Below are 17700 nucleotides of genomic sequence, written 5' to 3' on the forward strand. Positions count from 1 at the left end.
CACCAGAACCTGGGATAAAGGCCCCAAACCGGCCCTTCAGCCGACACCAGAACCTGGGATAAAGGCCCCTTCAGCCAACACCAGAACCTGGGACAAGGGCCCCAAACTGGCCCTTCAGCCGACACCAGAACCTGGGATAAAGGCCCCAAACCGGCCCTTCAGCCGACACCAGAACCTGGGATAAAGGCCCCAAACCGGCCCTTCAGCCGACACCAGAACCTGGGACAAGGGCCCCAAACCAGCCCTTCAGCCGACACCAGAACCCGGGACAAAGGCCCCAAACCGGCCCTTCAGCCGACACCAGAACCTGGGATAAAGGCCCCTTCAGCCGACACCAGAACCTGGGACAAAAGCCCCAAACCGGCCCTTCAGCCGACACCAGAACCCGGGACAAAGGCCCTGCTGCCCTGGGCGCCTTCGCAGAGGTTTCCCTGGGCTGGTCCCCAGGGCTCAGGGCAGTCATGGCAGGGTGAGAGCAGACAAGGACACTGGGTCCCGTTGCCTCTCTGTTCCCCCATTAGGGAGAGGCACGGCAGAGGAGGCAGCAGTGACCCCTCAGCTGGGATAGTCAGCGTGACCCCGTTTTCACACCGGCGGCACCCAGGGCCTGGCCACACCACGGCTCACGTAGCGCGGGGAAGCAGATGATCTATTCCCAGCCTGGTTTCGTCTGCTTCCTAACTGTATTTAGCACCGAGTTTACTCCAGACTGAGCCTGCGTGAGTAAGTGTGTATGTAAGGGCTGAGGATTGGCTGCAGCAGGCAGAGGGCTTGCTGAAAGGCTTGTTAAGGAAGCACTACTGACCATGCAATCCAATTACATAATGCTTCAAAAAATAACCATGCTGGGAGTTGGGTCTGGGCAGTGCATTTTGGCAGCAGAAAGAGGTATCAAATGTTCATCTTCCAAACCAAAGGCTGACAGTGTATTCGTGCCACAATGTGACACTGCACCTCGGCAGTAAACTGCTCGAAAGAGGAAACTTGCTTCCAGGGGAAATGCCTGCTGTTCCCTTTCAAGGCAGTGCTGCACCCTGCAGACCGACGTTATTTGAGTCCTTGTAAAATTACCACTAATCTCTGCACTCAGGATGCCTCGTGTTTTATGGGCACTCGTATGACGGCAGCTTTGTTTTCTGGGGGGAAAGCAGAGCGCCGAGCAGGGAGAAGCAGGCACCTGGCCGTCAGCAGAGCCTCTCGGGGGGTTTTCCTCAGCTCTCTATCTTGCAGTTCCTCTCTGCCACTCTGGACAGGACAGACAGGACAGATGATGCACAGTATTTACTGGACAATGTCTGGAAAAAATACCCAGTCCTGCCTGAGGAAGATCCAGACCGAGTCCCACTCCAGGCAGAGCCTGCGTGGAGCTGTGCACCCTTTCTGCCGAGATGGATGCTGGCGGAGGGGACCGAAGGCTCAAGCTCCAGGACGGCTCCATCCACGCGTTGTCCGGGATTTAGAAACCCCGTCTCCAAACAGCACTGGCAGTTTTTATCGTAGTTACTAATTTAACTGCTGGGCTGCTCCGAAGGCGTCACAGAGAAGGCGCATTTCTGGTGAATGAGGCAACAGCAAACTAAGGATATTGTGAGCCGCTGCGCAGCTGCCAGTACCTGAGCCGTGGGGCTGGGCTGCCGGGGATGCTGCATGCGGCTCTGGCCCCTGGCCCTGCCTGGGCACTGGGGATCCCAGGGCCGGGATCGCCCCGGGCGCTGCCCAGGCCGGGAGCCCCCGGAGACACGGGCGAGCGCCGCGCTGCTGCCGGGCCCGAAGGGGTTACGGGCGGCTCGTCCGGCCCGGCCCGCCCCGCCGCCTGCCCCGGCGGTTCCCGGCTGTTGCCGGCTGTTCCCGGCTGTTTACCTGGCAGCGCCGGCCGGAGGCCGCGCTGACATCACCGCCGCGCCCCCTCCGTCCCTCCCTCTGTCCGTCCGTCCGTCCGTCCGTCCGTCCCGCCGCGGGGCCGCCGCCGCCGGGGCAGCGCTCGGCGAGCCCGAACGGCGCGGTCACCCCGCACGGCCGCCCCCCCTTCCCCGTGCCCCCGGCCCAGCCCGGCCCGGCCCGGCCCAGCCCGGCCCGGGCACACGCGGGGCCCGGCGCTGCCCACCCACCTGGCTGCCACGTCGCAGCCGCGTGCTGGCCCGGGGCCACCATGCTGCCGCTGCTCGCCGCCGGCACCGGGGGCTGCGCCTCGCCGGCAGGCCCGGGGCCCGGGACACCAAGGCCGGCGGCGCAGGTGCTCGCCCCTGCGGGGGCTGCTCCGCCAGCCCGTGGCCGAGCTGCTCTGTGGATGCTTTCTTGGTGCATTTGGGCAGGGAGCCAAAGTATGCAGCTTAAAGGAAATGTTTAATAAAGACACAGGAGCCTCAAACTGTTTATTTTTCCTTGCAGAAAGGTGGAGAGACGATGTCCCTGGAAAGGCTGCCGGGCCAGGCGCGGGCCGGAGCCCAGCCGGGGCTGGCGCTGCCTCTCACCTCTCCCTCCCCTGACAGCCCCGGCCGCGGGGTCATAAACCGTGGGGGGAAAAGGCAGCCTATTAGTAACTCTATTAAGTCTCCATTAGTTAGGTGTGAACTCATTACTCTAATATACCTGGAGGTGGGATCCCACTTGCAGGACATTAGCGCTGCAATAAGCACGTTTACCACCCGAGCTGGACCGAGCGAGGAGAGGATGGAGCGAAGGACAGGAGCCTCTCACACCTGGGGCAGCTGAACTCTCCCACACGGGTCTCCTCCCTGTCCCCACGGCCGCTGCCCCATGAGCAGTCCCTAAAGCAGCCCTGCAGTAGCGACGGGGCAGCCACAGACACACAGCCTGCTCATCTGCTGCACCATGGGAAGCTGCTCTCCCACCCTGTTGTAGGAGCAGTCATTTGGGTTGGAAACGTTCCCCAGCACTGCCAAGGACACCAGTGACCCGTGTGCCCCGGTGCTGCACCACACAGCCTGTAAATCCCCTCCAGGGCTGATGACTCTGCCGCTGACCTGGGCACCCTGTGCAAGGCCTGCACAGCACTTTCAGAGAAGAAATTTTTCCTGATTGCTAAATCATAGATATCCTGAGCTAGAAGGAAACTACAAGGAACATTGAGTGCAATTACAGTACAGGACAGACCCAAGAATCCCACCACATGCCTGAGAGCTCGTCCAGCCCTTCCTGAATGTCCAGTCTCAACCTCCCCTTTGCCTGGCCTGGCCTTTTCGATGTGTTGGTGTTTTGTGACAGGAGCTGTTCTGCTGTCTGCAGCTGAGCACCCTGTGAGGAACTCAGGCAAACTAAATAATGAGCTTATAGGAAATCAATTAATTAATAACAGATAGGATGCAGGAGCAGGGCTTAAAGGGGTTTGCTGAGTTAGCACAATGAAAAATATGACTGTGTGTAGAAATCTGGAGGCGTAGAACTTTTTCTCCACCTTTTCAGTAGTTTGAACGTGCCAACATGAGACGCCTGAGCCCCAGTGCCCTCTGCCAAAGCCCCTCACAGACAGGTACTGTTAGCCCTGCAGAACACCAAGACTGTGCACCATCTCCCCCCCGTCCTTGCTGGCACTTCAAGGCTGCACAAAAGCACAGCCCATGCACAACTCTTCCCAAGACCAATTTTTAAGCCCATTTGTTCCTAAATAGCGCTAAACTGTACACGATCCCTGAAAAAAAGCTGTCCAAGACCATACAAGTAGGATTTTAAAAATTATTTCAGGAGGAAGCATGATCTTGCTTCTAAGATCCTTGGCCAAAAAGAGTATAAAATTAATGGTATTAAGTTCCTAAAAATACTCTTGAGGATCTGGGAGTTGGAACAAGGGCTTGGATTCTATTCCTAGCTCTGCCACAGACTCACTGTCTGCAATGAAGGACCAGCTCAGATGGGACACGGGGTATGCTGCAAGTGCCCAGAAATGCACTTCAGAGCTCACTCCCCCCACCTTTTGCCCCATTTCCCATTTTGTGCAATGGGTACAAATGTGACTCTGATGGAGCAGAGCACATGAGAGGGGATGTTGGTGTAATTCCTCCTGGTTTGTTTCCAGAGCACCATGAAACCATGTCCTCTCATGGTGCCTCAATGATCGAGCTCACCTGCCCTTTTCTTTCTCCCTTCTCTATTTCTCTGGAATCAACTCTTAAAATTCAGAACACCAGCAGGTACAAACAATTGTGATTAAAAAAGAAACTACCTGCTAGAAAAGTGCTTTTTCCCTCCCAGCAAGCACACTTCCTTGCACTGTCCTCCTGGTCAGTGGCAGTTTGTCTACTGTAACGGTGCTCAAGTCCAGTGCCCTGCAAAATTCAGCATTAAGTCTGTCTCTTTACTGCCCTGAACAGGAGAGACAGGCATCCTTAAAATGCAGCACTTGTTTTTACCCCTGGAAAATCATGAAATATTCACCTTTTAATATGTTATGTTATATCTAGGAAAATTGTTTCATTATGTAAAAATGATTTTATGGGTCTTTCTCAACCTGTTTTACTGTTACTCTGTTAACTAAGGTACCTGTTTTTGCATGGAATCCCATACAAAAATGGATTAAAATAATTGTGAAAGTTTCTAAAATCTGAACAAGTTTTGTGGCAGGATGCCCAATGACAAAACAACAGTCCATCAGCAAAGCCTGAGCTGAACTCACTGGTGGCTTCTCTAATTACAAAAAAGGGACATCCCAATGGTACTTTGACAGAATCTCAAATCCCTTTAATTCCCTGTGTGTCTCAGCTATGAAACCACTTTTGGCACAGTAATTTAAACTGCTAGATAGAAGATTCAAAATAGCACATTTCAGTGATAAATAGTAAAGTTTTTGCCCCAGAGTTGCTTTTACACCAGCATGAGGCACTGAGATGGGACAGAATCCTGAGATTGAGTCCTGTATGGATCCCAGACCCTGCCAGGTTCTGCCATCAGTGAAAGTATTCCAAGAGAAATGAAAACCCAGGCAGTGAAAACCTCTGCTCACCCCACTAAAGGGAGGAAAAGAGACCGACATTTCCATGGGTGATTCTGTCTGATGAAATCAAGTATTTAAATGCCTTCTATTTACACGGGATTTTGAGAAATAATGCTAATTTGCAGAATTGGCATCTGGGGTATGAGTATATATACCCAGGGAGAGCACTTAGGGAGCCTTTGTGAAGCTAAGTAATAAATGCTTTGTCTTCACCACACTATTTATGGGTTGCTTGGGGGCATCCTGCTCTCCTCCTGCCCCTACCTGGGCATAAAATTATTGCCCAACTAGGTTTTAATCAGAGCAACAGTAAATCTGAATGACCACACATGCACAGCCATTCCTGCTCCCTGATCTCCAGCATTAATTATAAAGCGAGACTGTTTACACAGTACATACCACTTTCCTGACTTCTTTCTTGTTTATGTCTAAACCTTTATGGACATAAAACTTTGGAATTTGCTTTTGGAATAAAACTGCAATTTAAGTGGCAATAACTGTGTTGGAAAACAACTCGGCTCTGGCTCCCCCGGTGCCGCGGTCACGGCAGGTTTGCACTGGAGCCTCTCCCACTGCAGCCTGTTGGTTCAGGTCATCTCCTCGCTGTCCCAGAAACTGCAGCTGGAGACTGCTCCCAGCAAACACTCCAGCTTTCCCTGCCCAGTCCCTTCCTGCACTTCTGCCCACGTCTGGCTGCCCTGCGCGTGTCCCTGCACACCCGCTCCGGGGTTTGTGCTGCTCGCCCTGTGCCGGCCTGGGCTCAGGTGCTCAGCCGTCCCCTCCCAGGGCACTGACCGGGCAGCCTCTTTGCTCCTCCACACAGAGCCCTGTCCCATGCGCTAAGACACCCCCCTAGTCAGATTTCCCCTGAAAGGGAAATTTTTCTTGTACGGTAAGTCCTTACAAACAAAAGAGACGTCCATCAGATGCCATACACAAGTGAGGGCACCAGGAGTAAAGTTACTGATGCTCCACAAGCACTAAATTATTCCTCGTCACACTGGCCTGGCTGCTCATTTTGTCAGGCTGTCACACAATAAATTAATATGTTGGCTGTTTGGGGCTGAGAACTCTTCTATTTGTTCAGTAAAACAGATACTGCACACCCCAGGCACCATATAAAAATAATAAATTACCATAGCACACAGGCAAAGTATTACTTGTCTCTCTCCTTGCCTTTACTTTATCCCCTCCATCCTCTGCCTTTCCTCTGATCAATTCATCTCCCATTTACTTTCTATTTCTGTCTGTAGGTTTCACTCTAATACACGCTGCTCCGATATTCCAACCGTGCCACCTGCTCCACAAGTACAACTACAGAGGCTCCACGGATGTGGAGAAGAGGAAATCAACAAAAGTTCAAGGGGAGGAGAAGAAAGAATGTCTATACTGCATTCTGCAAGAATATTAGGAAAAAGGAATCAAGCCTGTACCTGGTGCTGTCTCTTACGCTGACTTGGACGCCTCCTGATTCCTGCCAGACTCCCTTTACTCTTCACATCCAACTCAGAAATGTGGAGACTTGGTAGCCAGAGGAATTGAACAGCCTTCTCTATGTAGGCAGGTTGGGAAGTCTTTGACCCAATCTCCCTTGTAGATTAAAATGTCCTTTAATTCTGGTGGGCTGTGCTGAGATGGGAATGAATAAACTCTCTCTTCATTTTAGCGTCCAGCTCGTGGAAGCTGCACAGGCTGGATGTTAAGTCTGTCCAAATTCCTTTCCTCTTTGGCAAGGTTATCCTACCTACAAAAATAAGAATTAAAATTAGGGTTTTGTTTGGCTTCTTACAAGTTCAGATCCTGCCCCACATTTTCCAGGACACAGTTCCAACCCAAGTTTTAGCACACGGGCTCCCCAAGAGCACCCGCAAAGTCACGGGAAGTCATCAAGTTATTGCAATACTAAGTGCATTATGTTTCCAAAGCATCACATAATCTTAACTTAATAAAAAACCCAACAGAATTTACTGTTTGTTCTTTAAAAAAAAAATAAATAAGCAAAGAAGCAAAATTTAAATATTTATTGAAAAGCTAAATATTGTAGCCTTGTGCAGTTATTGGCAGGAGATGCTGTGCAAACAGAGGCAGGCTGCTGCCTCCCACATCCCTGGGCGTTGGCCCGGGCCCCGCTCGCCCCGCACACCCCGCACGCCCCGCACCGGGCCCCGCACACCGCGCACCGGGCCCCGCACATAGCGCACACCCCGCTCGCCCCGCACCGGGCCCCGCACACCGCGCACCGGGCCCCGCACACCCCGCACCGGGCCCCGCACACCGCGCACACCCCGCTCGCCCCGCACCGGGCCCCGCACACCGCGCACCGGGCCCCGCACACCGCGCACACCCCGCTCGCCCCGCACCGGGCCCCGCACGCTCCCCGGGAAAGCGGCGCGGCTCTGCTCTGGCCCGTCTGCGGCTCCGGGCCGTGTCGGGCCCACCCCGCCTGCCCTGTCCGCCCACGGGAGGTGCGGGGTGCGAGCAGGAGCCCGCTCGCGGGGCAGGGCGGACACCGGGAGCGCCGGCAGGTGCCGGGGCCGGGGCAGGGGCAGGTCCGGGGGTGCTGGGGCAGCCCGGCAGGTGCCGGGGCAGGTGCCGGGGCCGGGGCAGGTGCCGAGGCCGGTACCGGTGCCAGGGCAGGTCCGGGGGTGCTGGGGCAGCCCGGCCCGGCCCGGCCCGGCGGAGCTCCAGGTGAGCCGGGCTGGCCCAGGGCAATGTTTGCTGCTTCTGGCATCTGATTCCCACCCCTCCTATCCCACGTGGCCGTGCATTAGTGATGGGCGCTGCTGGCAGATGGCAAAGTTCGAGCCGGGCTAATTAAACATACCGAGCTAATAACCTTCCATTTTGGGACTGGTATAATTCATAATTTAATGTATTGCTGCTGAGACATTAACCTTTCAATGACTGGCACGGTGCCCGCAGCAGCCTGAGTGCTGACCATCTTTCAGGAAAATGAGTATTATTGTTAAAACAGGTATAAATCATTCATGGCTTCAGCTTTTGTGTCAAGCTGCACATGAAAATAAGTAGTAGGCTGGGTAATTTATTTACCTTTTGGTGGTTATTCTTATGATTTCATGATCATATTCTCTGATTCATAAACACTGGCCAATTGCCATTCTGTTCTCATTTTACCATTTCAATATTGCAGCGGTTATTCCGATTTCCATCTTTTAACAAGTTCAAGACTGGTGCAGAGTTGCTTGATCCAGGCACAAACATAATCTCATTTCAAGGAGGAAAAACTTTTTTTAAACTAATTCCACAGTATTCAATGCAATAATTAAAGCTACCGACTTGTTACAATTTAGCACTTTGCTAAAGGAAGTGTTTCTTTGGAAACTGGTGCATAAACACACAGATTAAAAACTTTTCAAAATTCTCCTTCAGAGGCAGCTGGAAGGAAGCTCACACGTTACTAAAGAGTTTAGTAAAGATCATGTCCTATCTCTTCCAATCAAATGGTGAACGAAAATGGCCAATGCTCAGTCAAAAGGGCAAACTATCTCTGTCTTTGAAGGCACATTAAAGATGAGTCTAAAAAAAATCCTAAGTGGATACTGAAGAACTAATCCATTTGCAAAATTGCTATTTTTGAAGAAAGAAATTAACTAAGGAATCACCAAGAAGCTGTTTGTGGACGTCTGTCACACTTTGTGCCTAGGATAATGCCAAGCCCAGGACATTTTGGAGGCATAAGAGAACAAGGAGCAATATCAGCATTGCTGATTTTAGGCTTCTCCTCAGGACTTCATATGGTCACTCTCAGGACTGTATGAGCACCACCAGAAGATAAAGCATTTGTACCTGTTCACGGGGACAATGCTCAGAGCCCCTTGGAACAGGAATTATTTGAGAGGTTGAGGTTGCTCCGAGTACCTTCTCATACTGGGAACATACAATGTTAGACCCAAGAACATCTCTTTTTTCTATTGATAATGATGCAGGATAGAACCCCTCACTCCTACAAGTGATCACCTGCCTCTCTTAACCCGTATCTGTGTCACCTGTGCCCAGGTGTACCTGTACCCTCCCTTTGGGTTCTGAGACGTGTCATGGAACCAGAAGCACCTGGATCAAAGCCTGGCAGCTCCTTTTGCCATGGACACTACAGTGTCCCTGCATTTCACTCCCTCTGCTGGCTCCAGTTATACATCAAACTAAGGTTTTGAAATTTGAAATTTCTTTAAGGCTGGGACATCTAAAATTCAGCAGGATCTCCAGGCTCTGCTGTCCTTACAGGCAGCTGGCAGGGATGCCACCCTTGCTCCTCCCAGGCACAGCACCCTGGGCTTGGGACAGGACCAGCACTGCCAGCACTCCCCGTGGTCAGCCTGGGTGGGGAGTGTGTCCATTCCACACTGGATGCTCCCCTGAACGAGGGCAGGGCCTCTTTCAGCTCAGGGGCTGTACCTGCTGGGTGCAAGAGCCCTGTGTGGCTGCAGGTGGCTGCTGTCCCTGCCCTGAGTGTGACTGCAGTCCCTGCCCTGTGCCTGCTGCTGCCTGCTGTGCCGAGGGAACCCAGGGAACCAGAGCCTGGCCTTCCAACATCTGGCAGCTCAGCAGGAAAGATCAGAGTAAGGCTTTTGAGGAACACGCTCCAAGGCTGAAGGAGCAGGGGTATCCCAGCTGTGGGTGTGTGCTGCTGCTGGCGCAGCTCCTTGGCAAGCCAAGGGCCCCCAGCCCTGGTGGAGCACGGGCCCTCCTGGCCGAGCTCCCGACCCAGCCGTACTATGCAGATGGGCTCTTGTGCAATTCTCTGCTTTCCAGTAGCCACGTGATTCTCTATGGCAAGAATTACTCAATGTGCAGTTCCTGTCTGAAGTGGCCTATCCAAAGTATTCAAAACAAGTTCTGAGCAAACCCGCATCTCGAGGGCTGCTGTTGCCTTTAGGCAGATATTGTTGTTATTTCACAAGTGGGAAAACTGAGGTAATTTTTTTCTTTAAAGGGGGCAGATGCTGCACATGTACAGGCACTGAACACCCTTGGTGCTTGTCTAAAGCTGAGAGGAAGCATTGAAAAGACCTAAATGGGATAGAGAGGCTGCAAATTTGGGCATGAATCCCCTGGAACTATTTTGCTTTTTGCCACACACACATTTACTTTCTGTAGAAATGGACCTTGTACCTCATTGTTCAAATACTTGTCTGCAGTTATTCTGTATTTCAGGTTTTTGGTATTTCAGGTTTTTGGTATTTCCCCCTTGTTCACATGCCAGGTGGCAAACCCCAAACTGGAGCAGAAGTCATTTCCTACTCTGTGGTTATAAGAGAGTTAAAGTTCAGATTTCTAATTGCTCTCTCGAGGCCTTATTACTTGTTGATTAGGGTCTTTTGGGAACTGCATCAAACCTATAATAATAAACACTCATTTCACTGGAAGTTTGTAGCTGCCGTGGCAGCCCTGCAGCCCTTCTGTAATGGCACACGTACAACCCAGCCAGGAAAGGCCTCTCTAACTTCTTCAGAGGCTTTCCAGGCTGCACAGGTCTGAGCCATGGACTTTACCTGCCAGACTGGAGCTGGGGCTGCCCCTGTGCCCTCTCCCAGCCCTCAGAGCAGTGCTGTGAGTGCTGTCTGGGCAGGAGCTGGTGGGGAGCACATCTGTGCAGGGACAGCTGCTGGGGCTCCTTCAGAACAGTGGCTGCTTCCCTAAATGCTGCTACATTTGGGGCCAGCAGCACGTAAGGAGAAGTAGGACTGCCAGCACACTGCTGGTGGCCAGTCAGTGTTCACAGTCCATTGTCTCCTGCTCTGTCATGGCATCTGACCAGAACAGGGATCCTCAAGGTGCCATCCTGAAACCCAGGAGCTCTCTGCTTCAGGAAGAGCCTCTGCTGTGCGAGGGTGTTGCTGGAGGCCACGTTTGCTGTATGAGCTGGCACAATAAACCTCCCTCCTCCCACAGGCACCCCTGGCCTGACCAGCCCCGTGGAGTCTCTGGGCCGATGCCCCGTGCCAGCCAGGCCAGGGATGCTGCATCCTGCTGGAACACACGGGGCACATGGGGACACCGCCCCCAGATCCCCGCTGGGACACAAGAGGGTCCTCCTGTGAGGAGCAGTGGTGGGACAGTTGCAGATGCTCTGTGTCTCATCAGTGCACATGGTCCTAATTGCAAAACCTCTGAGTTCTCCTAACTTGAGCAGTCCAAGGTGTCATTCCCAGACTAGGTGCTTTGGAAGTGCTTGTAGGGCATTGTTTTTACAGGCTGGATGTCCAAAGGGATGGGATGGGATGGGATGGGATGGGATGGGATGGGACAGGTGGGATGGGATGGGATGGGATGGGGTGGGGTGGGATGGGTGGGATGGGATGGATGGGAGCACAGTGTGGTCATGGATTGTCCCAGGCAGGAGGGAAGTTGCTGCAAGTGTGCTCTTGGCGAGTCTCCAGAGAAGGGCAAGGGGTCTCCTTGACTCCCCCCAGAATGAATGGGCCTGCAGTAAAAGCAGGTGCTCAGCTGCAGCTGCTCCTCAGACGGGCAGTACCTGTTGGAAGGGTGGATCGATGGGCCCAGGCAGCCATGCGTGAGCTGCTCCACAGTGGCTCTATTGATCAGAGCTAACGTGCCGATAGCAACGCCGAGCGCCTGACAGGCCGAGGAGAGGCGAGGAGGAAACAGCCTTCGCTGGTGGCAGACGCACACAAGAAAGCCGATAAAAAGTCAATTCCACTTAACTGAATGGCTGCTAACTAAATATTTTTGGGGCCAGAGCCTTCCCAGATAGCAGCTGGAATGTCTCTGCTCCAGAACTGAGACATCAAGTGCGCGTGGCATCGACGGCTGAGATAAGAGACGCTGGCGGAGCAGGAGAACCTGAGGAGCCAGCCCCGCCTGCCCTGCACAGCCACGCACCGCAGGGGGACACTGGCATCCAGAACTGCTTTCCCCAGGTCCAATACTAGCATTGTGGACAACGTTTCAGGCCAACTTTTAGTGGACTGGATCAGTGCTTAAGGCACCGAATATAAAGTAATTCTCCAGCAGTTTGATTAATAGTGTCATAGTCATAGCTTCAGTTCAGGTTCAACCTTTTTAACGTTTTATTATTTTACAGCGTAATAAATCAGGGCAGCAGGAAAAGACAGATGCAGGAATGTCCCTGTCTCCCGTCTGCTGGTGCAGACAATGGGTCACGGGATAACGGCTCGCAGGCTGAGGCAGCTGATAGAAAATCTCCTGGAGAGGAGCCTGTAACAGAGCCAGCAGGGCTCTGAGGAAGGAAGAGGCAGCTGGAAGCCAGTCAGCATGTCCTGACCAAGGAGGGAGCTCCCAGGGGCTCCCAGGGGGCTCACTGGGATGAGATGTGCCCTTGCTGACTGCAGAGGAAAGGCAGCGGTGCCACAGCACCAACTGGCCCTGGGCACAGTGGGATGCAGCCCTGCAGCCCTGCAGCCCTTCCTCACGGAGCAAACCAGCCCCTTCCTGCCCTCCGGCACCAGCAGCGACCAAACCAAGCTGACAATCACACTGGTCCTTACTGGGCCTGCTGGGGCAGGGATGGACACAGCTCCGGGGCTGCAGCTGAGGGAAAGGAAGGCTGAGCCCTGCAGGGCCGGCGCAGGCTCAGAGAGGAGAAAGCAGAGGCTTTGCAGCTCACTTGGTTTTGGTGGACAGCAATGTAGATCATAGAAGGGAAAGAAAGAAGGGAGATGTTTTTGTGAGATCAAAAGAATAAGAGAAGTACATGTAGAGGTTCATCTCTGATGGAGCTGATGGAGACTGTGGGAACATGAACCTAAAACACACAGAGGAAGGGCCGGAGGTGGTGAGCAAACTTGACTTGTTAGGAAGGAGGGATGAAGGAAGAACAAGGGATCTGAAGGGATAAAAAAGACAACTCAAATACGAAGAAAGCTCCTAAGGTGTACTTTTTATGGACTCAAATGTGTGTGCAGCAGCAAAAAGAAGTAGCTGTGGCAATCAAAGGAAGCAATGACAGAGCCTTGTAAAAGAGTTTTTGTCATTAGAATGGAGAGTGGAGAATGATCCAATCATTCAGAAATTGTGAAGGGTAAGGGAAAAACTGGGTCACAGTAAGAAAACTCAATGAAAAAGTAACAAAAACCTAATAAATGTACTTTGCTTCTCATATCATCTTGTTTGTTTTGTTCAATGCAAACCTCAGGACAACACATAGAGATGCAAATAAATTCATGTGTAACATGGTGAGGACAAGTGAGACTAATGCTTGAAATTTCTGCCCTGTATTTATAGGCTGCTGCTTATATTGCAGAGCAAAGCAAGCTGTATATTGAACAAACGTTGCACTGTTTTCCATCTTCCTTTAACAGGAATTAATTTTATTTTTAAATTTTAATTCGTTTCATGCAGGGGCCTGGCAGTCCCAAGGCAGAGGCACCACAACTTGGGTTATTTGTCACCACAACTCTGGGACTGCGAAAAGAGGTACAAGTTACAGGCCAGGGAGCGGATGATAAAACACTGTCAGCAGCTGGACTGGGCACTCAGTTACTTGTGTTTGCACGGGCTGATGTTCAGGGTTTGCAGAACAAGGTCCCCAGTGCTGCCAGGGCCTGCCCGACACTGACACCCGGGTTTGTTGCCAGGTAGGTGGCTGCAGGCTGGGCCACCCAGGGCATCGACACAGACAGACACACGGACACCCACAAATCCCACAGCTCTTATCTACAGGCTTTTAAAGAGAATGCTTTGAAACCGTGTACCTGCTTCTAGACTAATTGAAATCAAGGCTAACTGTGAGATTGAAGCCACTTTCTGACAGTGAACCTTCAACTACACAGCGAAGGCATTGGCACAGCTAGAAATCTCCCTCGGCCCACGTGTCCCGCTGCTGGACAGCCAGTGGGTTAAGGGAAGAAATCAGTTCAATATTCCAATATATTTTCTGCTAAATTCTGTGCAATTCCAAGCTAGACTGAAATCCAGCCTCTTTCACTCTGCTTTCCTACCAGGCTACCTCCCTCCATTCTGTTATGCTGGAATGTTTTAAAGCTGACATGGCACAGGAAAAAATAATGAAATCTATTAGACTTCCAGTACAAAAGAGAAGAGATTTCGAAGAAATACTGCACAAAAAAGGGGCAGATTTAAAAAATTGAGGCAGCAGTGAACAACAACTATGTGCCACAAAAAGATAAACACAAAAAGCTCTGCTCTCTTATAAGACACCCACAGTCTCCATCTGTCATCCCAATCCTTCCTCTCCCAACTGTTCTTAAATTAAATGAATGCTTCTAATGGGCAATTTTCTCATGAAAGCATATGAGAATTCATCCAAAGACAAATTAAAACAATGCTGTGGAATCAAGCAATTCACCTCTCTCACAGGCTGCCTGGCTTCAGTGGTTGCATTTACAATAGAAAAAAACAACAATAAAACACCCAAATAAAGAAAAACTGGCAAAAGAACAAACCTGGCACTGACCATAGCCAATGCAAGCACAGGTTGCTCTCTGCAATCGTTCTCACAGTCCTACAGCTGAGACTAAAGGTTATTTTCCTCTGTATAAGAGGCTCCTGTACACATCAGATTTACTGGTTCTGTCCTTTGTGGGTCCTGCAGACCAAATACCTCCCATGGGATCAGCAGTGTTAAACAATATATTATGTTTTTCTTCATGTAAATACACCTAGCTTGGCTACTGTGTCTGAAGTGGCTTTAAAATGATATTTTCCTACCCATCACGTACCATTTGAGTTCCTTTTAGCATCCTACACAGCATCCCATCCATGCTGGAGATGAATAACATGATCAGATTTTCCATTCTCACTTTGGTTTCTGGTCACCTGAATTTTGAGGTTACTGCTTAGTAACAGAATTCTTCTGTATTTGGGTTGAATGCATTTAATTTCTGTCACTTGAAGCCTCAATGGACATATTAGCAAAATTGCAATGAAACGATTCTATTAAACTCAGGTCTGAAGGAGAACACTTGAAAAGGAACCAGATGTTAAATTCAGACCCCATCAGCTGCCAGTGCCTCCTTCGTAAGAGGTCTTGGCTGCCTCTGTATTTCGCTGTGTGCTCTTCACCCCAGGCAGTCTGATACCAAATGGTTTTGGTATTTTCGTTTTCTTAGCTAAGAGTCCCACTAAATTTAGATCTAGCAGCAGAAGGGAACTGGGAGGAGACGAGCCACGCCTGGGGCCCCAGAGAAGTTCCCAGAGCCAGAAGAGGCTGAGGCTGGAAGCACCTGGGATGGGGGATGTGTGTTTGGGCACTGCTCCTCCAGGGCTGCGGTGCCCAGGGCTGTGGTGCCCATGGCTGATGGTGCCCAGGGCTGTGGTGCCCATGGCTGATGGTGCCCAGGGCTGTGGTGCCCAGGGCTGTGGTGTCCATGACTGTGGTGTCCATGACTGTGGTACCCATGGCTGTGGTGCCCATGGCTGTGGTGCCCATGGCCGTGGTACCCATGGCTGTGGTGCCCATGGCTGTGGTGCCCATGGCTGATGGTGCCCATGGCTGATGGTGCCCATGGCCGTGGTGTCCATGGCCGTGGTACCCATGGCTGTGGTGCCCATGGCTGTGGTGTCCATGACTGTGGTACCCATGGCTGTGGTGCCCATGGCTGATGGTGCCCCTGGCTGATGGTGCCCATGACTGTGGTGCCCATGGCTGTGGTGCCCATGGCTGTGGTGCCCATGGCTGATGGTGTCCAGGGCTGTGGTACCCATGGCTGTGGTGCCCATGGCTGTGGTGTCAGCAGGTCCTGGGCCAGGGCTGTGCTCAGGAGTGCCCATGCTGCCACCACAGGGATGCTGCAATGCTGCCTGGACAAACCAGGGGTCCCATCATCAGCCCCCTCTGTCTGGTCCATGCTGCTGCTGCTGCTGCTGCTGCAGGGGCTTCGTTCCTCTCTCTGGGTCTCGGCACTACACCGCAGCGCACTCACTGCCAGTCCCCTTGGATTTCCTTCTCTCTCTGCTTTAACCTTTTGTGCTCCCTCCCTGCTCTCTCGCCGTCTTTGCATGATTCCTACCCTCGCCCTCTTCATTACCAAAGGCACGGGGACTGCTGGAGCTCGCAGCAGAAGGTAGCTGACCCTCCCCAGACCCCCCGCTCTCCGTGACTCCTGCATGTGCTCTTTCACAGTTCCTCTTGCTCAAGTCCCTCACTGTTGTACTTAACCACCGTGAGTGACAGAAATCCAATGCTGACCACTTCATTATGTGCCGACCTTGTCCCCTGGCCTCCTGCCCCTCCATCTCTCTTGGGCAGTTTGCCCTGTGTCGTGAGTCCTTGTTAAAGGTCAGGACCCCAAACCATCAGCACCGGTCGTGTTGTTTTACTGTATCACCAGAGAAATCAGGGCTGTCGGATCTCATTAGAGCCCCATTTGCGGGGGAGCGCCGCTCCTGGCGCGGGATGAGCCGCTGCCTTTGAAACACAGCCTTCCCCAGATCGACCAGCAGCACACTGGGATTATATTCCAGCACTCAATCTCTCATAATCGCTCCCACCCTTATTGGCAGGGCTACTGCAGGCCCTGCATGAGAAAGGAAATCCTCTTAAACAAATACTCCCTGCAGGAGTAAGACTCTGCTTCCCGATGAAGGGGCACAGGCCGTGGGCACAGGGAGGGCAGAGCAGGTGGACACAGGGAGGGCAGGTGGGCACAGGGAAGGCAGATGGGCACAGGCAGGGCAGGGCAGGTGGCACAGGCAGGGCAGGGCAGGTGCCCATGCAGGCTGGCCTGCAGCAGCCAGGTGAGCAAGCCCCGAGTGCTGCCTGGCTCTGCAGGGCCGCAGAGCAGAGCAGGGCAGAGCAGGGCAGGGCAGGGCAGGGCAGGGCAGAGCAGGGCAGGGCAGGGCAGGGCAGGGCAGGGCAGGGCAGAGCAGAGCAGGCAGGGCAGGGTAGGGCAGGGCAGGCAGGGCAGGGCAGAGCAGGGCAGGGCAGGGCAGGGCAGGGCAGAGCAGAGCAGGGCAGAGCAGAGCAGGCAGGGCAGAGCAGGGCAGGGCAGAGCAGAGCAGGGTAGAGCAGGGCAGGGCAGGGCAGGGCAGAGCAGAGCAGGGCAGGGCAGGCAGGGCAGGGCAGGGCAGGGCAGGGCAGGGCAGAGCAGGGCAGAGCAGAGCAGGGCAGGGCAGGGCAGGGCAGGGCAGAGCAGGGCAGGGCAGAGCAGGGCAGGGCAGGGCAGAGCAGAGCAGAGCAGGGCAGGGCAGGCAGGGCAGAGCAGGCAGGGCAGGGCAGGGCAGGGCAGGCAGGGCAGGGCAGAGCAGGCAGGGCAGAGCAGGGCAGAGCAGGGCAGGGCAGGGCAGGCAGGCTGAGGCAGAAGCGGGGCTCATCCTCTCCGTGTGCCCCAGAGCAGCCCGAGCTGTCACCGCTGCCACAGCGGGCAAGTGACGCCGCTTCCCGCCTGGGACACCGCAAACCGGGCTGCACTGGAGGTTAATTACTCACGGCCTTAGGAAAACTTCTTTAAATTGCAACTCTTACCAGCTTCTTCTCTGACATGAGTACTAAAACAGAGCGACCCTTTCCCTCTCGGATTACACCACAGTTTTCAGTCACAGCCCTGACAGTGCACTGAGGGATTTCCAGAGGATGCTGTCAGGTGGGTTGGGTGGTAAATAACATCGTGCTCCACATGGGACTGAGCTTTTAAAAGAAAGTTTCAGCGTGGCTGTTTCAGTGTGGCAGTGTGCCGAATTGATAATTTCCCCAGTGCACAATGCAGAAAATGATGCAAACCCATTACACGAATTCTGAAGACAAAGAGAAAATCTCAGCTGCCTAAATGAGAATAAATCAAAAGGTAAACACA

Source organism: Melozone crissalis, unplaced genomic scaffold (genome assembly GCF_028551555.1).
Source record: "Melozone crissalis strain CALT ecotype California unplaced genomic scaffold, PUWL_Pcris_2 ptg000007l_1, whole genome shotgun sequence".
Lineage (NCBI taxonomy): Eukaryota > Metazoa > Chordata > Aves > Passeriformes > Passerellidae > Melozone > Melozone crissalis.